Source organism: Neofelis nebulosa, chromosome 6 (genome assembly GCF_028018385.1).
Source record: "Neofelis nebulosa isolate mNeoNeb1 chromosome 6, mNeoNeb1.pri, whole genome shotgun sequence".
Lineage (NCBI taxonomy): Eukaryota > Metazoa > Chordata > Mammalia > Carnivora > Felidae > Neofelis > Neofelis nebulosa.
The window spans coordinates 61,330,887-61,358,823 of record NC_080787.1 but is presented as its reverse complement, the minus strand read 5'-3'; the positions used below and the strand labels follow the sequence as shown (position 1 = coordinate 61,358,823).

The following is a 27,937-nucleotide window of genomic DNA, read 5'->3' as shown; positions in this document are numbered from 1 at the left end:
CTGCCAAAGATCATCTCAATTTCCTATATACAATGTTCTACATACTGCTAATCCCTGTGGGATTTAAGAGACTAAATTTAGTCTCAGCCGCTTTATTGTACATTTTTCAAGAGTTAACATTTGTCATTTGGCTTCTGGGATCTCCTATCTGGTCTAAACTGTTCACTTCTACCTTTTATTTTCTTGCTCATCTGCAAGCTAAATCAACAAAACAGCTTGGCACACTAAATCATATGTTCTCACCATGGAGTTCTATCACATTTTTTAAAGTAAAAAGTCACTTGAAATAGTCTATATCAACAATAAAAAAAAAAAAGAAAAATAAACATTTTTTTCCCTAAAAGGAATAGAAGGAATGTGAAGTACTCAAAGAGATAAACGGTGAATGTCAAAAGACCAAAGGACCAATACATTTTCATAGCTACATTAACTAACAGATGAAGCTGCACAGAATTATTCAGCTAAAATTCAAACTGAGTTGAACAATGCCAGGGTGCGGTCATTCACCTTACATGAATGTTTTGCCTTATAAGCGAACTTACATTCCACCTGAAGAGTTCCTTGCTCTCTGCCATTTTGATATCAGCTTTCATTGCATTTCTAACCAGAAAGCCTTTGCCTTTAATCATCTTAAGGTAATATTGGTGGGCAGAAAGCCAGTAATGGAAGAAGTTTAGCATATCTGTATGTGAACAAAAAGCAGATCAAAATCATTTAACCAATGACCAAAGCTATTAATTAATGGAGATATTTTGAAGCATAGTCCCCATTCAGTGTAGGAACTATAATGGCAGCATGGAAGGAAAATAGAGAAGGTGTGCTTCACAAAAGCAAGTCTTTTTTGGCTGTAAAGACCCTTGAAAGTACCTGGGATCATAATTTTAAGAAAATGTAGGAATATGACATATATTCAGGGAAGAAGGTTTCATAAATAAGACTAACTGAACTTGTGCCTCATTAGCATAACTGATGAAACCACTCCTCAGGACCAGGGGCTACAGGGCAAGGTCTTCATTAAAAAGTTCTTTGTGTATGCCTGGAGTATAAAGTAACAATAAACAATAGGTTTGCTTTGTATTTTCCCCCTTTATATTGTAAGGGACATAATACTGGTGGAATATTAAAGCAATGTATTTTTATTTCCCCTTTAAGTCTCTTAGTCATTCATCTCTGATGCTGAGGCTTCTTGCCCCATGAAAAAGAATAAACAGCTTTGGCCTCCAACTTCTTTGACTCTGTAGCAAAACAGTCTTGGAAGGAGAGAAAGGAGACTTTCAAACTCCTTCAGACTCTGTTAACATAACAAGTGTCAGGCCTATCAGGGTAGATCTTAGATTTTTACTGTATGCTTAAGGTAGAGAGAATTCAAGACATAGCAGGAAGAGAAAGCCTGTGGCTGTGTGGACATAATAAGGTATGGAGTAGATCGGTGAAGTGATTCCCAGGGTCTTCTGCTTCCCCACAGCCTCAGAGACAAGTCCATTACTTGAGTATGGGAGATGGTACTATAGAAGCAGTCAAAAAATGAGGAACTAGAGGTTAATGGGCATCTTTATGACAGAGTTTCTAGGCATCCAAGAAAACTCCAACTTTGAACTCAGTTTCAGATCCAGTATGGTATAGGTGGGATGTCACAGAGGTAATGGTTGGGAGATGGCTAATGAAGTAAACAGGAAGCAGCAGTCTTGGCTTGTCATGACCTGTATGTGGCATACAAACAATCCAGATGTTCCCATGTTCCTCAGCAAGGCACTCAGTGAATATCCATTCTAGAGCTATGATAATTCCCAAATGCTACACATCTATACATAGAGTACTAAGCTATACAGCAGTGCATTTTTTTATTGTACTCAAAGGCTGCACTGGTTACACTCCTTCTAGCAGTGTCAGTTTTTTCCACAGCCTCACCAGCACTAGATGTTTGCAGTATTCTTAATTTGCTAAATTATTAAGTAGAAATGCTATTTTGTCACTATTTTTGAAGATTTCTATTTAGCATGTAGGTCATAGGCCTTTCTTAGGCTAATTTAAAAAAAAATGCTTATGTGACTCAGGGAACTCAGATGGCAGCACAGGATGCCCCTGAACTTCCTTCTTCCCATGCTATGAATATACAGCTACATGAAGCAATTCCTGCCGAAAGAAATGCAGAAACTAGCTGAGCGACTCCTACATGTCCACGAATGCACTGAAATGCATAAGAAAAGCCGAGACACAACCTATACATAAACCGCACCTCTGGCATAGCACCATAAAATCAGAAAGGAACCCTCAATTCCCAACTTCTCACTGAAAAGCTGAAGATTTAGAAATCACATCTAGTACCCCAAGTTTTAAGGCTCCCATCATCAAATGGTCCCCCAAAACATCTAATTCTAAAAGCCGGAGAGACTTGTGTCTACAAGACACATCAGGACTATAGAAAACAAAGGACTTCTTAATGTTTATTTATTTTTGAGACAGAGAGAGACAGAGCATGAACAGGGGAGGGGCAGAGAGAGAGAGGGAGACACACAGTCTGAAGCAGGCTCTAGGCTCCAGGCTCTGAGCTGTCAGCACAGAGCCCGACGCGGGGCTGGAACTCACGGACCATGAGATCATGACCTGAGCCGAAGTCGGACGCTCAACCGACTGAGCCACCCAGGCGCCCCGAAAACAAAGGACTTCTTAATGGCATATGAGCACTTGCCCCAACTGCTAACCCCCTAGGACTCAGTGCAGAGGAAGTGGGCAAAAATAACTGTCTTCCAGTCTTCCCTGAAAGGGGTTTGACTGTATACTATACTAGCTGCTACCTAAGGGCCCAGCTTCCATTTTGTACACATCTAGGGCTGGCTGTGATCCTTTACAGAGTCCAAAGGGTCTGAAGGGCATATTTCTTTAGGATTTATTTACTTATTTTGAGAGAGGGACAGAGAGAGTGAGCAGGCAGGGAAGAGGCATAGAAAGAGGGAGAGAGAATCCCAAGGAAGCTCCACACTGTCAGCATGGAGCCCAACATGGGGCTCAAACTCACAAACATTGAGATCATGACCTGAGCCGACTGAGCTACCCACACGCCTCCTGAAGGGCATTTCTTTTTCTGGTGTACTCCAACAATAAAAACACATTGCCACTATCTCTTTGGAAGAAGTTTGTACACATGCTGATACCACATTTTACAGCTGCTGACTAAGGAACAGACACCCAAATCATATTGTTTTGGTAGTCAGTGGGTCCTGCATTCACAAGTCCCAGAGAACTATAGTGATTTTTTAAAAAGTGCAAGAGCACTTCCCCGTGACTGTACACTCAAGCTCAGCACAGAGGGAGAAGATTAAAACACCCATCCCTTAGCTTTTCCCTAGAAGGGGCTTAATTACCTAATTTTGCAGCTGCTGTCTGGCTTCTAATCAGCCTGCAGTTACTTGCCAACTGTGATCCTTCCCTTGGGACACTGATGAGCCTTGGCACAACCTCAACTACTAGGAGCCACTAAGAATAAAGAAGGTGGCTTGGACAATCACAAGAGTTTGAGAGACAACCAGAAACTCAGGCCAGGTTTATTGACAGGCTTCATCTCTTACACAAGACTACTCTTTGAAGACTGGCAGTGGTGACTGTCTTATCTAATGCGCAGAAACCAACACAGTCAAGAAAATGAAAAAATGGGGAACTGTTCCTAACAAAAGAGCAATATAAATCAGAAACTAATGTTAATGAAACAGAAATAAGTGATTGACCTAATAGAGGTCAAAGTAACAGTTATAAATGTGCTCACTGAGGTCAAGAGCGTAATGCAGGAAGAAAGTGTAAATTTCCACAAAGATAATAGAAAAACATTTTTAAAAAGAACCAAACAGAAATCACAGAGCTAAAGAATACAATTACTAAACTGGAAAGTAGTAGAAAATAACTGAACTAGAAGTAGAAGAAAGAATCAGTCAACTCAATTGGAATTAATCCAATCAGAGGAGCAAAAAAAAAAAAAGTTATGAAAAAGAGTGAAGATAACTTAAGCAAACTACAAGCAGACCAATCAATATACACATTACAGGGGGTCCTAGAAGAAGAGAGAGAAAGGGGCTGAAAACATAGCAAAGAAGTAATGGCTGAAAACTTCCCTAACCTGAGGAAAGAAATATATATCCAGATCCAGGAAGCACAAAGAGTACCAAAAAAGAAGACTCTAAGAGATCCACATAGAGACACATTGTAATTAAATTGTCAAAAGTTATAGACAAAGAGAATCTTAAAAGCAATAAGAAAAAAAAGCAACTTATTACATACAAAGGAACATCATAAGACTATAAGCAGGTTTTTCAGCAGAAATTTTACAGAACAGAAGGGAGTGGGATAATATATTCAAAGTGCTGAAAGAAAAAATAACTGCCAACCATGAATACTCTTCCTAGCAAAGCTGTCCTTCAGAATTGAAGGAGATATAGTTTTCCTGACAAACAAAAGTTGGAGTTCACCCCTAGACCAGCCTTATAAGAAATGTTACAGGGAGTCCCTTAAGCTAAATGAAAGGATGACAATTAATCATTTTAAAACATAATAATATAAAACTCACTGATAAATATATAAATCTAGAATACCTAATATAGTAATGGTGACAGATAACTTAGTTGTAACTCTAATATAAAGATTAAAGCACAAATGTATTACAAACTAAATAATTTGTTAATTGCACAGTATAAAAATATGTAAATTGTGACATCAAAAACATAAAATGTGATGAGAAATATAAAAACATAAGTTTTTATAAAGATTCAAAGTTAATTTTTTATCACTTTAAAATAAATTTTTATAACTATTAGATGTTTTATGTAAGCCTCAAGGTAACCGTAAGACCAAAATCTTAGTAGATACAAAAAAGATAAAGAAATCAACATATACTTCTACAGAAAATCATTAAATCAAAAGGTAAGACAACAAGAATGGAAATAAAGAACAAAGGACCTATAAAATGGCCAGAAAACAGTTAACAAAATGGCAATAGTAAATCCATACCTATCAATAATTAATTTAAATGTAAAAAGACTAAATTCTTTAATCAAAAGCTAAAATAGCTAAAAATCAAGATAAAAAGGATACAAGATAAAAACATGATTAAAAAAACAAGGCCTAATTAATTATATTTTGCTATAAGAGACTTGCCTTAGCTTTGAAGATACACATACACTGAAAATGAAAGGATGAAAAAAGATATTTCATGCAAGTGGAAACCAAAAGAAAGCAGAGGTAACTATATATATAACAGACAAGATGACTTTAAGCCAAATACTATAATAAGAGACAAAGGAGGTCAATATATAATGATAAAATAGACAATTCATCAAGAGGATATAACAATTGTAAATATTTATGCACACCACATTAGACTACCTTAATATATTAAGCAAATATTAATAGGTCTATAGGGAGAAATACATAGCAATAATAGTACATGACTTCAATACCCTACATTCAAAAATGGATAGATCATACAGACAGAAAATCAATAAGGGAGCAATGAGCTTAAACTACATGTTAGATCAGACCTAAAAGACGTACACAGAACATTTATCAACAGCAGCAGAATACATATTCTTCTGAAGTGCACATGGAACATTCACCAACATGCATCATATGTTAGGCCAAGACAAGTCTTAATATTTTAAGATTAGGGGCACCTGGATGGCTCAGCCAGTTGATCATCTGACTTCAGGTCATGATTTCACAGTTCATTAGTTCGAGCCCTACATTGGGCTTGCTGCTGTCAGCACAGAGTCTGCTTGAGATCTCCTGGCCCCCTCTATCTGTCCCTTCCCTGCTTGTGCTCTCTCAAAAAGTAGATTAAAAAACATTTTAAAATTAATTAATTAATATTAAAATCATATCAAGCATCTTTTCTGACCACATTGGTAGAAACAAGAAATCAATTATAAGAAGAAAATTGGAAAATTGACAAATATGTGGAGATTAAACAACATGTTACTGAACAATAAGTGGGTCAAAAAAAAACAAATAGAGAAATCAAAACATACCTTGAGACAAATGAAAATGGAAACACAATTTTACAAAACTTATGGGATGCAGCAAAAGCATTTCTAAGAAGAAAGTTTATAGAGATAAATGCCACAATAAAAAAAGATTTCAAAAAAAATATTACACGTCAAAGTATTAGAACAAAATTATTTTAGTGCAAAGTGAGTGGAAGAAAAGAAATAGTAAAGATCAGATTAGAAATAAATGAAATAGAGATTTAAAAGGCGGGTGCTGGGGCACCTGGGTGGCTCAGTCGGTAAAGTGTCCAACTTCCCCTCAGGTCATGATCTCGCAGTTTGTGTTTTCAAGCCCCATGTCGGGCTCTGTGCTGACAGCTCAGAGCCTGGAGCCTGTTTCGGATTCTGTGTCTCCCCTCTCTCTGCCCTTCCCATGTTCATGCTCTGTCTGTCTCTGTCTCTCAATAATAAATAAATGTGAAAAAAAAATTTTTTTAAAGGTGGGGTGCCTGGATGGCTCAGTACCTGACTCCTGTTTTCAGCTCAGGCCATGATCTCATGGTTCGTGAGTTCAAGCCCCACATTGAGCTCTGTGCTGAAAGCGCAGAAACCTGCTTGGGTTTCTCTCTCTGTGGCACTCCCACACTTGCATGCATTCTTGCATTCTCTCTGTCTCTGTCTCTCTCTCTCAAAAATGAATAAACTTTATTTTAAAATAAATAAAAGAGAAAAAATCAATGAATAACACTAAGAGCTGGTTTTCTTAAAAGATAAACAAATTGACAAACTTTTATCTACTTTAACTACACTAATTTAAAAAAGAGAGGAGTCCAACCAAATCAGAAATGAGAGAGAATTTGTAATTGGCACCACAGAAATACAAAGGATCATAAGAAACTACAATGAACAATTATATACCAACAAATTAGATAACCTAGAGGAATGGATAAATTCCAAGAAACATGCAACCTACCAAGACTGAATCATGAAGAAATAGAATATCTGAAAAGATCAATTATTAGTAAGGAGATTGAATCAGTAATCATAAACTTGCAATAAGAAATGTCCTGGACCATATAGCTTCACTGGTGTATTCTGCTAAACATTTAAAGAAGAATTAATACCAATTCTTCTCAAACTCTTCCAAAAATTAGAAGAGGAAGGAACACTTCTAAACTCATTTTATGAGGCCAGCATTACTCTGAGACCAAAACTAAACTAGGACACTATAAGAAATTAAAATTACAGGCCAATATTGCTGATGAACATAGATGCAAAAATTCTCAATAAAATACTGGCAAACTGAATTAAACAACACATTAAAAAGATCATACACCATGATCATGTGAGATTTATTCCAGGGATACAAGGATGGTTCAGCATCTGCAAATGAATTGATGTTAACAGAATGAAGGTTAACAATCATGATCATCTCAATAGATACAGAAAAAGAATTTGAAAAAATTCAACTTTCATGATAAAAACTATTAATAAACCGGGTATGGAAGGAACATACTTTAACATAATAAAAACACACAGCCAACTTCATACACAATGGCAAAAGGAAGCACTCACTGGCTTGAACTGTTGAAACCACTTGTATTTTGCATTTTGGCCTGTTTCTTTTTCAAAGTCTTCTCTATCTTCTCCTCTTGTTTACTCCATTTTGCTCTTTCCCGTGGAGTACATCTACCTAATCAAGAGGTTGCCTTTTAGTTGAATGACCCTGAAGAGTTATGGTTATACATTTCCAAGATGAACTCTGCAGAGTGGGTACTTTGACAGTATTTAGGGTTTCTGGTGGCAAACTGGTGCAAGAACTGACCTTTCCCCTTGTTTCTGGAAAAGAAACCCATTCCCCCCACCTCTTGACCAACTCATATTTATAAGTACTGAGAAGGCCTCTTTTTTTTTTTTGTAAGTTTTTATTTATTTATTTTTCAATATATGAAATTTATTGTCAAATTGGTTTCCATACAACACCCAGTGCTCATCCCAAAAGGTGCCCTCCTCAATACCCATCACCCACCCTCCCCGCCCTCCCACCCCCCATCAACCTTCAGTTTGTTCTCAGTTTTTAAGAGTCTCTTATGCTTTGGCTCTCTCCCACTCTAACCTCTTTTTTTTTTCCTTCCCCTCCCCCATGGGTTTCTGTTAAGTTTCTCAGGATCCACATAAGAGTGAAACCATATGGTATCTGTCTTTCTCTGTATGGCTTATTTCACTTAGCATTACACTCTCCGGTTCCATCCATGTTGCTACAAAGGGCCATATTTCGTTCTTTCTCATTGCCATGTAGTACTCCATTGTGTATAAAAACCACAATTTCTTTATCCATTCATCAGTTGATGGACATTTAGGCTCTTTCCATAATTTGGCTATTGTTGAGAGTGCTGCTATAAATATTGGGGTACAAGTGCCCCTATGCATCAGTACTCCTGTATCCCTTGGGTAAATTCCTAGCAGTGCTATTGCTGGGTCATAGGGTAGGTCTATTTTTAATTTTCTGAGGAACCTCCACACTGCTTTCCAGAGTGCTGAGAAGGCCTCTTGATCTAAACAGATGTTAGAGCTCTACTGAACAAAGTTATTTAGAGATTTTGTTTCTTAGTGATGAAAATTGAGAATGCAGCATTGGGGAACCCGAGGTGAAGAGGGCTAAGAAGAGGGTCTCTGTGCCTGATGTCTGTGCCTCATCCATAACTTGTTCAGACCAGTGCTGCTGTGTGCAGGAGTCAGACAAAGATGGGGAAGGGAAGAAAAACTGTATAGGCACATGAAAAAATGAAACTGGACCTCTATCTTACACCATACATAAACATCAACTAAAAATGGATTAAGACTTGAATATAAGACCTGATACGTTAAAACTTTAAAACATAGTAAGCATCTTGACATTGGTATTGATAATAATTTCTTAGATTTGACACCAAAAGCAAAGGCAACAAAGCAAAAATAAACAAGTGAAACTGGATCAAACTAAAAAGCTTCTGCCATCAAAGGAAATCAGCAACAAAAGGAAAAGGCAACATGTGAAATAGGAAATATTTGAAAACCACATTTTTAATAAAGAGCTACTATCCAAAATATACTAGAATCTCATACATAACTCAATTGCAAAGAAAAAAACCCAAATAATCCAGTTTTTTAAATGGGCAAAGCAGCTGAATAGACATTTTTCCAAAGAAGACATAAAAGTGGCCAACAGGTACCTGAAAAGGTACAGAACATCATTACTCATCAGGGAAATACACATCAAAACCACAAGGAGATATCATCCCACACTTATCAGGATGGCTATTATCAAAAAGACCAGAGATAACAAATTGCTGGTGAGGATGTAGAGAAAAGGAAACACTTGTGCACTGTTGGTGAAAATGTAAATTGGTATAGCCGCTGTAGAAAACAGTATGGAGCTTCGTCAAGAAACTAAAAATAGAACTACCATATGATTTACTTCTAGATGTATATTCAAAGTTAACAAAATCAGTATCTCAAAGAGATATCCATATTTGCATGTTCATTTCACCATTATTCACATTAGTCAAAGTATGAAATCAACCTTTGTCTGTTGATGGATAAAGAAAATCTACACATGCACCAGCAAACACACAATGGAATATTATTCAGCATTAAAAAAGGAAGGAAATTCTGCAATTTATGACAACATGGGTGAACCCAGAGGCCCTATGCTAATTATAAACCAGACAAACAGAGAAAAACAAATACTGCATGGTATAACTTATATGTGGAATTGTTGAGGGAATAAAATCAAATTTATAGAAACAGAGAGTAGAATGGTGGTTGTCAGGAGATGAGAGCAGGGTGGGAAATAGGGAGATACTGGTTAAAGAGTACAGACTTGTTGTTATGGAATGAATAAGGTCTGAGGACTAATGTATGATATAGCGACTACAATTGATAATATTGTATTGCATAATTTGTTTGCTAAGAAAGTAGAACTTAAGTGTTCTCACCAAAAATGGGGGAAAAAATGTATGTATGTGAGGTGATGGAGGTGTTAATTAATTCAATGGTGGGAGTCCCTTTACCATGTGTACATATATCAAATGATCCCACTGTACACTTTTAATATATTACAATTTGCCAATTATATTAGAAAAACTGGAAAAATCTTTAAAGAGAAAACCGATTCCTAAATACTTACTTACTGTATCCCCAGCACTATTTCAAATCTTTTACTTGTATTTAGTCATCTTAACAATCCTATAAGAAAAGTGCTACTATCATCGCCAATTTTAAAAAGAGGAAATTGAGCACAGAGATGTTAATTTGTTCAAGGTCACCCAGCTAACTAGGAGACAAGCCCAGGCAGTCTGGCTCCAGATCTTGCACTCTGTGTTATTATGAAAACTAATTTAAAAGAAAACTAAACAGCATGGGGAAAGTCAAGTGGAGGTACTTAAAGATAATTGATACTGACATAGAGTCTTTTAAGGTTCCTGGATCCAGTTCCAACGTGTTTGAGTGTGGAGGGTTCTCCATGCATAACACCAAGCAGTTCTCAGTTACTGGCAGGGTATCCAAAAATTCAACTCAATTCTCACACTGTCTACCCAGAAATAGTATCATATTCCACAGGGTAAATTTTCAGCCCTACCATACCATATCACTTTCTCCAACCCCCTAGTTCAGATGCCAGTCACAAGCTCCAGGCAGTTATCTGTGCGTCAGACTGACTGGCTATAGATAGGAGATTCCAACAACCTCTTCCTTCAGTTCAGTTTGCTAGAGTGGCTCACAGAACTCAAGGAAAAACACTTACACTTACAACTTTATTAAAGGATACAATAAAGGATTTGAATCAAACCAGATGAAGAAATACATAGGTCAAGGTCCTGAACAAAGGAGCTTCTACCCTTGTGGCTCTTGGGACCCAGCTCAGTGGCACATGAAAGTGTTTTGGTTCCCCAAACATGGAAGCTCTCACAAAAAGGGTCAAAAGCTTTCTTCTCTTGTGTTTTTATGAAGACTTAATTACATAGTCATGATTGACTAAGTCATTGGCAATAACTGGCTGATTCAGCCTTCAGGCCCTCTCCCTTCCCTGGAGTTGGGAGAGTAAAACTAAAAGTTCCATCCCTCTAATTACATGGTTAGTCCTCCTGGCAACCAGCCCCTACCCTTGGGTGGGGTCCAAAAGTCACCTCCATTAATAATAAGACACCTGTTTCACCTTTATAACTCTGAAGATTTTTCAGGAACTGTGGATGAAGACCATAGATATACTTCGTATAAATCATTCTGTCACATGGAGCTGCACAAGTCAGCCAGAGGAAGGTGTTAATTGACTGGAGGCAATTCATCTGAGAAAAGCTTGAAAGCAAACATCAGGAAGAGTAAAGTGGTAGGTGCCCAATGACCAAAAACATGTAGAAAGAACAAATCTGATAAAGAAGTTCAGGGAGAAATAGAAAGAACCCACTAAATTACTCAAGTGGTAGACTAGTTTTGATTCAGTCCCAAGGAGCATATCTGGAGAGGTGAAGAGGGAACTGCATGGCAGGCTACTCTGTGTGGACAAAATGGACAAGGAGCTTCCTTCCTGGATCACTGTCTGGGCTGTTCATAGGAGGTTTGTTGTTCTTAGTCTTCTGAACATTGAAGAAATTGTCCTGACTCTACTATAAAAATTAATCCCAAGGTTACATGCTTTTGAAATAAAGGAATACACCTTTAGTCCCCATTTTGAAGTCACCAACTATATTTTTTCCTGAGGTGGTATACCAAAGAGTTAAATCTTATTACTAAAAGAAAAGAAGTCTTTTCATGAACATTTAGATAAAGGTCCACAGGAAACTTTTGCAGTCATGGAACTATTATTATTTCCTGGTTCTGACCAAGTCCCCACATTAAACCTACAAATGACCCCAAGTCCAATCCATCAATAACCAAGAAAATGACCTGCTGCTTTATAATTCTTTTTTTAATGAAATTTATTGTCAAATTGGTTTCCATACAACACCCAGTGCTCATCCCAACAGGTGCCCTCCTCAATGCCCATCACCAAGTCCTCCCCCACCCCCCATCAACCCTCAGTTCTCAGTATTTAAGAGTCTCTTATGGTTTGCCTCCTTCCCTCTCTGTAACTTTTTTTCCCCCTTACCCCCACCCCCGGTCTTCTGTTGAGTTTTTCAGGATCCACATATGAGTGAAAACATATGGTATCTGTCCTTCTCTGCCTGACTTATTTCACTTAGCATAACACTCTCCTTACTTTTATGATTACAAGGAAATTTCTGCTCTTACTCATCATTAATATGTTAAATTATATGTTGATGAACTTTCTAAAAGACAGGTTTTTCTAACAGCTTTTTACCTTTTTCTCACTTATGCTGGCATTGTAGACACTAAAAGACAGCCATGCAGAGGAGAGTTGGTGAGTTTCAACTATGAAAAGAAAAGAGGTAAACATGAAGAGAGTGAAAGGAAACTAAAATGCTTTGAACATTAAAAAAAAAAGAAATGATTATGTTTATTTTGGATTCCAGCTGAGATACAGACCCATATTTTTTTTCTTTCTGCTTTAGATATCAAATTATAGCTAAAACTATTAAGATCTCCAATTAACATGTGGACAGCACAAATTCAAAGTAAGGAAAAATTAAAGAGAGGCAGAGACATTTCTTTATTCCTCTTCAGTATTTTCTCTCACAGTTTCTCCAGTTTCCATCCCACGGAGGGAAATTGATGTGTACTGAAGATTGTTATTGCCTTCTGAACATGTAAGAGCTGTGACACAAAAGGAACTTTGGGGCTTTATGATTTATTGCTTTATCATTTTTAGTGCCATCTCTGTTCATCCTCAAATCCAGGGCAGGCTACAGGACATATTAAAAGGGCAGCATTCTCTGTATTTCCTTTTTAAAGGGCAAAGCACTTACCATTTTGTACATACAAAGCACTTATCTTTTAGCTCACTATTTGATGAGCCACATTGAAGCCTCCTTTTCAGACCTCTTTAATAGAGGAGAATACATTTTCCCCATTCTCAACCAACTTTTGAATTTTTATGCAGCATGACTCTTATTTTCCTGAAAATTGTAGCTATTTTAGCCAACATTATCATTTTAAGGAAATAGGCTTTTTCATTCATACACCATACACACACACACACACACACACACACACACACACACACACACCCCACACACACATTTCAAACTGTGCAGGTCTATATAATCCTCTGTCAGCATCATTGGAGCCCATCACCCCCTATCTTAAGAAGCAAAAGTAAGCTCAGGCACCACCCAACTCTAAGGGACTAGAAAGCTTAAAGTCACTGGTCATTTAGAATTACCAGTATAGTACCCATGTACTTAGTAAATGACCATGGTTGAACGGCAAAAGTCGACAAATACCTGCTCTTAGATCTATTTTCTAAATATTCTTTATTTTCATTTCTGTGGACCAAAATTTGATTCCAGATTTTGATACGAATACTTCTATTTACACTAAGTTATGTTTTTTTTTCTTTTATTTCCTCCTTACCATAGTTCTCTTAACTATTCTTTGTCATAGACCATCATGAAGCTCAAAATCCAGCTTTACATGAAGTATAAGGCAGGGATTGACAAGTAAAGGGCCAGATAGTAAATATTTAGACTTTCGGTCCATACAGTCTATGTTGCTGCTACTCAGTTCTACTGTTGTGGCTCCAAGAGCCACCATCAAAAGTATGCAAATAAGTGGATATAGCTGTGTTCCAATAATTTTATGCATGACATAGTTGGCTTTCAGTCCTTATTTTGTAATTCCCTCTTCTACAGGTGCAAACTAATATCTTTTATCTTAGTTATGCACTACATTAAAATTTCCAAAAGAAATTTAACATGTCAGAGAATAAAATTGAACTTAACAGTCAAAAATAGACATATGTGCCAAATCCTATAAATTTTAAAATTCCACCTAAATGCTTACTTAAGACAATTTTAAAGCCCATTAATTTTCAAAAAATTGATTATTTTCAGAAGTAATGAGTTAACAAATATACACTCAAAATTAAATGAAAACACACTTCAATTACAACTTCATAATCCACATTACATCTAAGTAATTTTCGTTCCTTCACTTCCCCCACACCATAATGTTACAAGTAATTCTGAGGCATCTTCCATGCATCACCATCTTAAAACAAGCACAGAGGATAGAAACAAAGTTTTAATGCAAATACCCACATTTTTTACTAGATTTAAATATAGCATATGCAAACTCCCAATTTGTATACTATAGTAATTTCAAAGATAAAGCGGCTATTTAAAAAGGATACCTTCCCCCAAAAAACTTTAGTTTACCAAAAATATGTTTTCCATTTCTAATTTGGAACCTGATAAGAAATTGCCAACTAAGAAAAATTAACTTTGCAAGTTCTGTCACACCATATGTCTACATTATCTCTTTGTTTTATTTTCAGTAATAATGTTTATTATCCAAAAATCTCAAAATAGAAAACATTTACAACCTAACTGTAAACTGTATGAAAAATTTTTTAATAAAAGCAGTTATTTTCTAGCCCTTCTTCTCCATTTAGAAGTCATAGATATCAAGATAAGAATCTTAAATAACAAGAAAAAAAAGGAAGAAAAATCCTTTCCAAAATGTTTTCCCTGGAGAATTTGTGGATCACAACAATACTGGGGCTCTTTCCATTTAAGGATTTTTTTCTCCCATCCCTTTCAGTCCCAGTGCTATGAAGTTACCTTTCTAAGAACAAATCTAAGTCTGAAATGTGGATGTAAGGAACTCAGAAATAGCCCCTATTTTATTAGCATTAACACTTAACCCTGCACATCAGAATCTTTAATACTGTAGATAATCCCAAAATAAGAAAATTTATAGCTCCTTAATTTTTTAATCTTATAGCTCGAACTCCTACCCAGTAGGCAGCAGCTACACACCTGCTTCACAAATCAATTTCAGAAAAATATTCTTTCCATTTAAATAAACTTTAAGGCCCTGATCCATACCTTTATCTCAGTTGGTTCCTAGTATACTTGCACAAATTCCAGAATGTCAAACCCAAAATGTTTTGTCAGGGAATCTATTTAAAAGTAGAATTAGTCAGAGAAAGACAAATACCATATGGTTTCACTCATACGTGGAATTTAAGGGAAAAAAAACAAATGAGCAAAGTGTGTGTCGGGGGGGGGGGGGGGGTTGGGGAAGGGAAAGGGAGGCAAACCAAGAAAGAGACTCTTAACCATAGAGCATAAACTGATGGTTACCAGAGAGAAGGGGGGTTGAGGGATGGGTTAGGTGATGGGGACTAAGGAGGGCACTTGCTGTTAATGAGCACCAGGTGGTAACAGTGTTAACTAAATGGAATTTAAATAAAAACTTTTAAAAAAGAATACAGAGGGTAAAAAAGTATAATTACTCATAAACAACAGTTTTAACTTGAAAAGAACTTCCCCTGTCATTTCTCTTTCTAAAATGTTTACTGAAGTCCATTTTTCCCAAATGTATTCTCACTCTACCATTTCTAATAGTTTTCACTTGTTTCACAATGCTTTTGTCTCTATTTAAAAGTTATCTCTTGGGGCACCTGGGTGGCTTAGTGAGTTAAATGTCTGACTTCAGCTCAGGTCAGGATCTCACAGCTTGTGGATTCAAGCCCCACATCAGGCTCTGTGCTGACAGCTCAGAGCCTGGAACCTGCTTTGGATTCTGTGTGTCCCTCTCTCTCCCTACCCACTCCCCTCTCTCTCTCTCAAAAATAAACAAACATTTAAAAAAAATTAAATAAAAAAATTAAAAGTTATCTCTTATTTCCTGATAAAAGAAGATTCCATATGCAGAAGGGTCAGACTAATTCCCTAGTGTCTGTAAATCCTATTCATTGTTCCTGTCTTAAGAACTGGTAACCCTAAACCCCCAAAAAGAATTGGATTCTAAAAGTAAAAGAAACTCTAAACTTCAAACTGGAAAGTTGTCTCCTTCATACAAGTAACCATTTCGGGCCTCCATAATTTGTCATCTGGAACCCACCAATTAGATGGGTTCACAAGTGGGCAAGACCCAGTAACAGGAAATCTACATCTCATTCATCATGGCCTCCACATGTCACCATCATTTTTCTAACTTGGCAACAAGAAAAACAGGAAAGACTTCTCTGTTATTAGTCAAGAATATCTGAAATTTGGAGTCAGAAGTAGTCTTCTGACCAATAAGACAAGAAACTTAACCTTTCTGAACTTCAACTTTTTCATCTATGAAATGGGGGTAATAATTCCTGTTTTGTAAATATAGATATTAAGATCATGTATTCAAATTTCCTGTTTTAGTTCTAAGAACAGAGTAGACAGTCAATAAAAACGTTGTTACAGCTATTAAACTGAGACATATAAAATTGTATTTTTATGTGCTAAAAATGTTATACTCACAATTTCATGTAGTTCAACCTAATATAACCTAATATATTTTTACTTTTACTTGATGAAGAGCTGTGGTGTTATTTTAGGCATCTTTATATTGAAATAATGACTAAAGGATTGTAAAAGTCAGTGTCTCTTACAGATATTCTAACCCCAATCTGGTGCTATTGATATTGTCCTTAAAAGAGGGCATGAAGGAGATAGCAGAGAAGAGAGATTTCATTATGATTCAGGTGTTTGTTGTACCGTTGGGTCCAAGTGACTTTTTCAAATAAAATTATATATGAGTTTTGGAGTTTAGTCCCAAAAAAGTAAATTAAGGCAGTTGCCAGTTTATTCTAATGCAGATTATGAGTAAATGAACTATAAAGCCAATTGAAAACTGCAAAATGGGGGCACCAGGCTGACTCAGTCAGAAGAGAGTGTGACGCTTAATCTTAAGGTTGTGAGTTTGAGCCCCACATTGAGTGTACAGATTATGGGAAAATAAACTTTAGCCCTTTTCTTTCGGCATGCCACTGAAGATCCTGGTGTCACCATGGGCCGCCACTCCACTTGGTGTTACCAGTATTGTAAGAACAAGCCATATCCAAAGGCTCACTTCTTACAAAGTTGTCCTTGATGCCAAGATCTACATCTTTGACCTGGCGTGGAAAAAGGCAAAAGTGGATGAGTTCCCACTATGTGGTCACGTGGTGTCATAAATATGAGCAGCTCTCCTCTGAAGCCCTGGAGCCTGCCCATATTTGTGCCAACAAGTATATACATGGTGAAAAGCTATGGTAAAGAAGGTTTTCACAACCGACTGTCTCTCCACCTTTCCATGTCATCCATATCAACAAGATGTTGTTCTGTGCTGGGGCTGACAGTCTCCAAACAGGTATGCAGGGTGCCTTTGGAAAGCCCCAGGGTGTGCTCGCTTCGGCAGCACATATACTAAAATTGGAAAGCCCCAGGGCACAGCAGCCAGCATCCACATTGACCAATTCAGCATGTCCATCCATACCAAGCTGCAGAACAAGGAGCATGTGATTGAGGCCTTATGAAGGGCCAAGTTCAAGTTCCCTGGCTACTAGAAGATCCGCATTTACAAGAAGTGGGGATTTACTAGGTTGAATGTGGACAAATTTGAAGACATGGTAGCTGAAAGGTGGCTCATTGCAGATGGCTGTGGAGTCAAATACATCCCTAATAGTGGCCTCTTGATAAATGGCAGGCTCCGCACTCATGAGAACTGGCACTGCCCCCTCCTTCTTCATGCCCACTAATAAACCCTACTTCCTGTCTAAAAATAAAAATGAAAATTAATTGGGATGCCTGGGTGGCTCAGTTGGTTAAGTGTCTGACTTTGGTTTGGGTCATGATCTCGAGGTTCATGAGTTCATGCCCCACATCAGGCTCTGCAGTGACAGTGAAGAACCTGATTCAGATCCTCTGTTTCCCTCTCTCTCTCTGCCCCTTCCCTACTCGTGCTCCCTCTCTCTCAAAAAATAAATAAACATTAAAAAAAATTTTAGTTAAAAAATTTAAAAATTAAAAATAAACTTAAACTTTAAAAATTTGTCAAATGAATTATATGATTGTAAACAATATAACTCATTGCTTTTTGGGGTAAAAAAATGCATAACATAAAATTTGCCACCTTAACCCCTTCTAAGTGTACACTATTACTATATTGTGTTAACTATATGCCCATAATTCATTGTTTTTGTAAAAATTTTTCCAGTAAGTGTTATATCTTATATTCCTAGAGTTCCACAAAAATATCAGTAAATAAGATCAAATTTAATACTTTCGATTACAATTCCAAAACTCAAGCTGTATGTGTATAAAGAAAAGAGGAAAGAAATTTTCATTTTCAGTAATATTAGAAAATGGCAATAATCATACCCTGTACATAATAAATAATGGGCATTTATTTTTTTAAGTTTATTTTGAGAGAGAAAGAGAGAGTGGGGGAGGAGCAGAGAGAGAGGGAAAGAGAGAGAGAATCTTAAGCAGGATCCATGCTGTCTGCCCAGTGAGGGGCTCAATCTCACACACTGTGAGATCCTGACCTGACCTGAAATCAAGAGTTGGACACTCAATTGACTAAGCCACCCAGGCACCCCTAACGGGCATTTAAAACTTAAAGCAAACCAAAGGAAGACAAGTAAAGTTGACATACACTTCCCCAGATATAAGACATGGTGTAGATTTCTCCATGTGCAAGAGGATCCTACATTGCTTAATCAATGCTATATTTCAGATTAGGAGAACCAGTAGTTCATTAAATCCAACAAGCCTTTTTCCTATTGATTTGAAGAGATTTTACTCTTTGTGAATGTTTTGTAATTTTTTTCACAACCAAAGTCACAACCAACTGTGACTCTGCCAGAAATATCTTAGTAGATTTTATGGTTACTATTCAGGTAACAGGGATCAATTTGATGTTTTTCAAAACTGCATTAGTCTAGTAATGATAGCAGCAGAAACTTTACTGTTCCCCAAGCACTTGACTCAGGTTAGATTACTATCCAAAAGAGTTCATCTTTCTTTTTTAGTAATTATCACAATAATACTTAAGTAAAGTACAGATAAATGAATGAATGATCTATTAAAAATTTTGATTGTATAGATTAAAGTACCCAGCTGATTTGATCCCTTCATTTGTCCATCAGGTATTTTGAAATCAGGTAAGATAAAGTAAATAAATCAAACCACTAAAAATGTTCTACTTCATGAAAATAGCTCCATGAATAAGGAGTAGTTTCATATAGTTTAATAAAAATGGGGGGGGGGGGATTGCCTCTGATTAATCTTACATGAGGAAATTTTAAGCTATCACTAATCAGAAAAAGTCAATTTTATCTAAAATGAATTTTGGTTCATTTAGGATGTTTATTCAATTTTATTCAGATACACTGAAACTTTACTCAGTGTCTAAATTATAATTTAAGCATCTATATGATGAATGTTCCCACACAGTTTTAGAAAATGAAATGCCACGTTTCAACTCATCTGAACTAATGAAATACCACTCAATAAATTAAATCCTGATGTGTTTTGTATCAGGCATACAATTCACATTGACTACATGTACCCTATTAATGATTTTAGGACAAGGTAAAAAAAATCAGAAATAATGACAGATGGGAATTTCTAGCAAATCCACAGCAACCTACAGTCTTATCTGGATGTGTGTGTTTGTTCATTGTTTCATAGTTTACTAATGATTCATGTTCACCAAATATGATCTTGTTAAGATGCTGCCAAAGGGAGCACGTTATTCAAAACCTCATTCCTTCATTAAGAAATCTATTTCTCATAATCTGAGCCTATCTTCTTTCTTCCATGGATGTTTTACATTTTAACATTTTTTAAAGTGACTAAAGCAATCCATCTTGTTTGGAAATAGCAATTCCACAAAAGAATGAATTGTACATTTTGTGATACAAACTCAAGTACATTACATTTGTCTGGTTTTCTATTAATATTCATGAAATTTTTTGCACTATTTGTTTTCTAGACTGTGTTTAACTTAGTTCCCACTTTTCTAGTAAATGTGGTTGAATAAAAGCTCAAATTGCTATTTTGTGAAGTGTACTGAAGTGTTAATGTGTAATATAGTTAAAAATGACTAATGAAAAAGTTAATAGGACCTTTTTCCACAGTCTGTTTCCCAATATGTTCTATAGAATGCTTGCATTATCACTGGTCTTTTTACATTGGGACATACTATATAAATATTTGCCATTGTCATCATTGTAAAATCTAATAAGCTAGAGTATAATATAGGAGGGTAGTATAAAACCAAATTTAAAAATTCCAATCATTTAGTTGCCTACTATATGATCTAGCTGTTCCATAACCATCTCAGGCTCCACGTTTCCAAAACATAATGCTTTGTCTTACCTAACATCACAAATATCCTCTTATTCCTGTATTATGCACCCTAGTTATTGAGAAAAGTTGAAAGCATGTGCGCTGACATTAGATGATCCTAGGTTCAAATCCTGGCTTTGCAGCTTTTCTTTGTATGGTCTTGGGCAAGTTGCTTAACCCAAGTGTCTTCATCTGCAGAATGTAGATAATAATTTTTACATCATAGACTAAAAGAGATGATATAGATAAAGTGTTTCCTCAGCATCCTAAATCAGTAATCTTAGAGTTTTTACTTAGTCTCCTTCTTTACTACCTCCTTTACAGCCAATCCAGGCTCATGTTTCCTTATTCCTTGACTATCTGCCCCCTTCCTCTTTATTCCCACTGTACCATCCTTAGTGAACACCCTCCTTGCTCCCCTGAATGATTTCTGTGTTCTTCTCAATGGTTTCCCTCTCTCAACTCTAAGCCCCTCCAATCCTTCTTCCACAAGACTTCCAAAATAATGTCACTAAACATCTGGAATAATGTCACTACAACACAAATCTGATTATTTTACTTTCCCAAATTAAGCTTTCAGTAGCCTAAACCCAAACTCTTTCATATGATTTTTAAAGCTCTCCCTGATCTGAGATGTATCTACTGCTCTTATGTCAACATTATCTCTCACTACTCCTCATTCTCCACCCCAGATCTAGCACACTTAACCGATGTATTATCTTTGCATGTCTAGAATAAAAGAAAAGCAACAAACATACCTCTCTGTATAGTTCGAAGTTGTCAGTTTTCATTACTGTGTTATACAACAGAATTAGCTATGTAAAATCCCTTAAAAGATTACTTATTTTGTTGTTACAGAAATAACAAGTAGAAATCAGAATTCTCATTCAAAATCTTCTCAGACATGCAACACTGTTTTTCTTTTATTGCTAATACAAACTAATGCCTTCAATAACATCAGAGGTAGAGCTTTCCAAATCAAAACTTTAGAGGTGAGCCTAGAATCCAATTTTAATAGGATATGCTACAGTGAATTTCTTAGAATTTATAATCAGGTTTCCTAATAATCACTTTTTTAATATAATGTTAAATGTATTAGAATTTAAAGAGATGAATATTTAACATTTTAAAAAGCAATACAGTGAAAAGTTTTTTAAAGAAAAAATGCAATGCCATGAAAATGCAATTAGTACACAGTAAGAAAAAAAATTAGAAGTGTCAATTTGAGCATTATCCTCTTACTGGAATTAGTAATGTGTAAAATTTCCCTTACACATTTTTGGTGATCCAGTATGTCTCACGTGATTCTTTTTTTTTTTTTTTGTCACATGATTCTTTACCCCAAATTCATAGAAGATATATCACAATTTTATGGACAGGCAAAAATAAACAGATTCTAGGCTCAAAATTACCATCTTCAGAGTACTAGCAATTCCTGTTTCTGGTTTTCTCATTCAGTGGCCTGAACATATTTGATATGTCACAGTTCCAAATCTAGTACTGCCTAGTTAGTTCCCTTCTCCTCTCTGTGAATCACACATGTTTAAGGCTGTAACTGCACTTGACTCTCATAATTTGAGGTTATCAAATTCATCTTTTTTTATTTTCTCCATGGTAGTATAGCTTGCAGGATCTCAGAGCTTGTTAAGTCTAACACTGTTATGCAGATCTGTCTCACTGATTGAATAAATATAAATTAACCACAATCCTGGATAAAGGATGATTAAATATACTTAATCTCTTTACTGTCCCTATAATTGAAAGAAAATGGCCATTAGTCAAGAGCTTCTTAAACTAGGCACCTTGACCCTTTGGCCCAGATAAGTGCTGTGAGAGCTTGTTCTGTGTGTTGTAAGATGTTTAGCAACATCTCCAGCCTCAACATACTAGATGTGCGTAACACAGTATGTCTGTCCCCCACCCCAGGTGACAACCAAAAATGTCTCCAGACATTGACAAACATTCCCTGAAAAAGAACAAAATCACCCCTGGCTTAGAACCAAAGCATTAGATTGTGCTATTTTTGAAATGCAGTATCTAATCAGGGGTTGGCAGACCACAAACAAGGAGCCAATCTGGCCACAGTCTATTTTCATACAGCCCATGGCTAAGAATGGTTTTCACATTTTTAAAGGATGGCAAAGAGGAGGAAGAGGAGGAGGAGGAAGGAGAAGAAGGTATGTAAGAGACTGTAGGTAGCCTGCAAAGTTTAAAAATATTGCTATCTGGCACTGTACAGTAAAAGTCTGACAATCCTTGAGATAAATAAACTGAGGGTAAATAAAGTGACCTGCTCAATTTCACACATTCTTACATCATTTCTAGTTCTTTCATTATTCTCAACTTTGAATAGTTCTGCAATGTATGTGACACATGACAATGAGCATTCATAATTAGGTTCCAGATAAACAGCAAGGAAAAACATGATTCTCTTACATATGTTTGAGTTTGTAGTTGATGTTCCCTTTTCTGACTTCCTGTTTGGTTTGTACTAGGAATCCATGCAACATGCATTCTAGTTTCATATATACAACCCATTTGGGGGAAAAAGTAAAACATTATTTTTGTATATCTCAAGTATTAGAATAAGGATTTTGCCTACTTGCCTTTAGAGAATATCATAAACTTTGTACTATTATTACACATTGAAATACAGAGAATGGTAAGAATCTTTGAATTGTCTATTTGTTTCTTCTAAGATTTTATTTAAATTCAAGTTAGGTAACATGTAGTAAAGTACTGGTTTCAGGAGTAGAATTTAGTGATCCATTACTTACATGTAACACCCAGTGCTCATCACAATTGCCCTCCTTAATGCCCCTCACCCATTTAGCCCATCTCCCAACCACCTCCCCTCCAGCAACCATCAATTTGTTCTCCATAGTTAAGAGTCTCTTATGGTTCACCTCCATCTCTGTTTTTACTTATTTTATTTTTCCTTCCCTTCACCTATATTCATCTGTTTTGTTTCTTAAATTCCATATATGAGTGAAATCATATACTTGTCTTTCTCTGACTGATTTATTTCACTTGGCATAATCACTCTAGTGTCATCCACATGATTGCACATGACAAGATTTCATTCTTTTTAAGTTTATTTATTTTGAGAGAGAGAGAGAGAGAGAGAGAGAGAGAGTGTGTGTGTGTGTGTGTGTGTGTGTGTGTGTGTGTGTGTGCATGAGTTGGAGAGGGGTATATAGAGAAGGGGAGAGAGAGAATACCAATCAGGTTCCACATTGTCAGCATGGAGCCGGACGTGGGGCTCAAATTCATGAACAGTGAGATCGTGACCTGAGCCAAAAGCAAGAGCCAGATGCCTAACCAACTAAGGCACCCAGGAACCCCAAGATTTCATTCTTTTTGATGGCTAATATTCCAGTGTGTGTGTGTGTGTGTGTGTGTGTGTGTGTGTGTGTGTGTGTGTGTGTATGGCTGTATCTTCTTTATCCATTCATCAGTCGATGGACATTTGGGCTCTTTCCATAATTTGGCTACTGTTGATAGTCCTGCTATAAACATTGGGGTGTGTGTGTCCCTTTGAATCAGCACTTTTGTATCCTTTGGATAAATACCTAGTACTACAATTGCTATGTCATAGGGTAGCTCTATTTTTAAATTTCTGAGGAACCTCCACCCTGTTTTCCAGAGTGGCTGCACCAGTTTGCATTCCCACCAACCGTGTAAGAGAGTTCCCCTTTTCTCTGCATCTTTGGCAACATCTGTTGTTTCCTGAGTTTATTTTAGCTATTCTGACAGGTGTGAGGTGGTATCTCATTATGGCTTTGATTTGTATTTCCCTGATGATGAGTGATGTTGAGCATCTTTTCGTGTGTCTGTTAGCCATTTGTATGTCTTCTTGGGAGAAATGTCTATTAATGTCTCCTGCCCATTTCTTAACTGGATTGTTCATTAATTGGATGTTGAGTTTGCTAAGTTCCTTATAGATTTTGGATACTAACCCTTTATCAGATATGTCATTTGCAAATTTCTTCTCCCATTCCATTGGTTGCCTTTTAGTTCTGCTGATTGTTTCCTTCACTGTGTAGAAGTTTTTCATCTTGATGAAGTCCCAGTAGTTCATTTTTGCTTTGTTTCCCAACCTCCAGAGACATGTCTAGTAAGAAAATGCTACAGCAGAGTTCAAAGAGGTTGTTGCCTATGTTCTCCTCTAGGATTTTGATGGTTTCCTGTCTCACATTTAGGTCTTTCATCCATTTTGAATTTATTTTTGTGTATGGTGTCAGAAAGTGGGCCAGCTTCATTCTTCTGCATGTCACTGCCAGTTTTCCCAGCACCATTTGTTGAAGAGACTATTTTTTTTCCCATTGGATATTCTTTCCTGCTTTGTCAAAGTTGAATTGACCATATAATTGTAGGTCCACTTCTGAGTCCTCTATTCTATTCCATTGATCTATGTGTCTGTTTTTGTGCCAGTGCCATACTGTCCTAATGATTACAGCTTTGTAATACAGCTTAAAATTCAGAATTGTGATGCTTCCAACTTTGCTTTGCTTTTCAACATTACTTTGGCTGTTCAGGGTCTTTTCTGGTTCCATTCAAATTTTAGAATTGTCGTGCTCGCTTCGGCAGCACATATACAAATTTTAGAATTGTCTATCTATTGCCTGTTTCTCAACATAATACCACTTTCATTCCAAATAAAGAGCAGACACCCTTTTCTTTAAAATGCTTATTACCTCATGTTGTTTTGGTAAGTAGAATATTAATACTCAAGATACCCAATTTCATCTTGCTTCAGCTTAAACTCTTTTTTTTTTTCTTTAGTGGTATAAGAATGTCATGTGTTATTTGTTGTGGTTCATTTTATGTTTAAGATTATCCCTTCTCCTTAATGCTTCAGTTGTAGGTTTTCTGCTTGATAATTCTGGTTTCTTTGATTTCCATGATTTAAGGCTACCTAGGATTCCCAACTTTGTCTGCACACTAGAATCACCTGTGTAGCTTCAAAAAATACATGTGCCTGTGTTCCATCCCTAGAGATTGGGAATTAGTTGATTGGGGTTATGGCCTGATCATTGTAATTTTTGTAGGACACCCAGGAGTTGTCAATGTGGAAATAAGTTTGGGGACCACTGATAAAAGAGTTAGGTATTTAGATTCAGAGCCAGTCTATTTGGGTCCATATCCTGGATCTTCTCCTTGTGAGGTTGGACAAATCACTTACAATCCCATGCTTCCATTCTCTTATCTGTAAAATGGACACTATAAGATTGCCTACTTGTGGAGGTTATGGTGAGTTAATATATGTAGTATATAGAAGCACTTGTTACTTGGCATTTAGTAAATCTTATTCAATCAATTATTATCAATTAATAGTGGTAGTAGTATCAGTAGTAGTGTTGGTGATGTCATTACTTTGTATTGTCTTCAATCTTTCTCTTCAAATTTTTGTTGTTATTGTTGATTTAACATTTAATGGACCCAGGATTTTGTCTACCATTTAATTTGAATACACTTCTGTTGTAAACCATTACAAAATACAGGCCTGATCAATGACAATATATTAGGAATCTAGAACCTTTTTATTTCCATTTACGTTGTTGAATTTATATTGATTAAATCAAGGTTCCTAACATATTAAGTTGCATTGTGAAAATGTTCAAGAGGAAAGATACTATTGCTTTATGATTTTTTTCTCAGCTACTCAACAGCTAAATATTTGTTAAAGCCAAGTCATTTGGATTATCTGTACATATTAAAAGTCCACTCACAATTTAGTGTATACATATTCTTTTTCTTAAGTTTGTTTTATTTATTGTTTACTTAAAAACATACAAGTTCAGTGCAGGGCTTGAACTCACGACCCTGAGATCAAGACCTGAGCTGTGATCAACAATCAGCTGCTTAACCAACTGAGCCACTCGGGCACCCCTATACATATTCTGATCTCATTTGTGTCTAAATTACTTTTTAGCTATTTAATTTACATACATAAAACACTATCAGTATAATTTGGAGGGTTCTAGAAAACTTAAAATTTCTAATTTTTCCAGTGATTAGATTTGTTTCGTTACCTTTTAGTCACACCTAATCTGAATGTAATTAAATTAACCTACAATATGTTTCCAAAGTGAATTTGAATAGACAACAAATTTTGACAGTTTGTGTAGACTTTTTGCCTAGGTTTGTATAATTTGTTTAAAAATATCTGCAAAAGAATTTGTGACCCATTATAGATAATTAACCTTTTTATTAGAGTTATCATTGCTTGCTTATGAATGTATTTACAAATATTCTTTCTCAAATTTAGAGGTAAGATTATCCCTTGAAAAATTTACCTAAAATATTTTAGGAAATAAAATCCTTGATACTTTTCACCATTATCTTAATCCTCTTGAAAAGGTAAATTATGCCTTGCCAGAATTGGGCAGGAAACCAAATTTAATGGTTATGTGCCTATTAGAGTAAAAGGATTCTGTCTTCTCTCAAGGAAGCAGACTTATGATGAATGGGTGAAAATTAATTTGAGTAAGGTTTTGATTCAGGGTACGAGGAGGAACAATAAACAATAAAAGACAAACAATATAAAGACAGACAACCCAATTTTAAAATAGGCAAAGAACCTGGCATTAAAATAGGTAAAGAACAGACATTTCTCCAAAGAAGACATATAAAAGGTCAATAGGCCTATGAAGACATGCTCAAAATCATTAGTTATTAGGGGAATGCAAATCAAAACCATGAGATACCACTGTATACCTACTACAATGGCTATAATTTTATTTTCAAAATGAAAAATAACAAATGTTATTTGCAAGGGTGTGAAAAAATTGGAATCCTAGTACAATGCTGGTGGGAATCTAAAATAGTCTAGTCACTATGGAGAACAATTTGATGGTTCCTTAAAAAGTTAAATGTAACATTACTATATGACCCAGCAATTACGCTCCTAGGTACATACTCAAAAGAACTAAAAACAGGGACTCAAACAGATTCTTATATTCCAGTATGCATAGCAGCATTGTTCACAGTAGCCAAAAGCTGTGAACAAATATATGTCTATCAAGAGATAGATAAAATGCCTTAAAAAAGGAATGAAATTCTAATACATGTTACAACATGGATGGGCCTTGAAAACTTCATGCTAAGGTGAAATAAGCCAGACACAAAAGAACAAATACTATATGATTCCACCTACATGAAATGTCTGGAATAGACAAATTCATGGACACAAATTAGATTCAAGGCTATTGAGGGGAGGCTGAATGGGGAACTATTGTTTAATAATTAGAGTTTCACCCATTTGGTGTGATGAAAAATTTTGGAAATAGTGGTGACCGTCACACAATATTGTAAATATACTTAATGCCACTTAATTTTACACTTAATATGGTTAAAAGGGTAAACTTTATGTTATATATGTTTTACCACAATTAAAAGCAGGTTTAAAAAAAAACCTTGTGGGCAGATTCTGAATAGTTGAGTCCTGAGAACATGATAGGAACAAAATACTGTCTGGTGTACCAACCTTTTTATTTATTCCTAGAAAGTTTTTGATGAGAAGGTATAAACAGTGAGAGAAAATTTTAAAAGTTACAAAATGGAAACAGGTACAACTTTAATGCAGGGTAATTTGGAAAATAGCCAATAAAAATTACAAACACAAACTTTCTTCTTTGGTAATTCTACTTGTCGAATCTACTTGTAGAAAAAAATGAAAATATATCCATAGAGGGAGGAGAGGTTACA

General features: G+C 36.0%; 1 protein-coding gene and 1 pseudogene across 1 annotated transcript in view; both read left to right on the top strand.

The window, feature by feature from the left end:
• Positions 1–27,937, top strand: part of LOC131515417 (protein eyes shut homolog) — a 779,912-nt gene that overhangs the window by 503,630 nt on the left and 248,345 nt on the right. The gene's annotated exons all lie outside the window — the stretch shown is intronic.
• On the top strand, positions 16,820–17,594 carry LOC131514405 (large ribosomal subunit protein uL16-like; annotated as a pseudogene).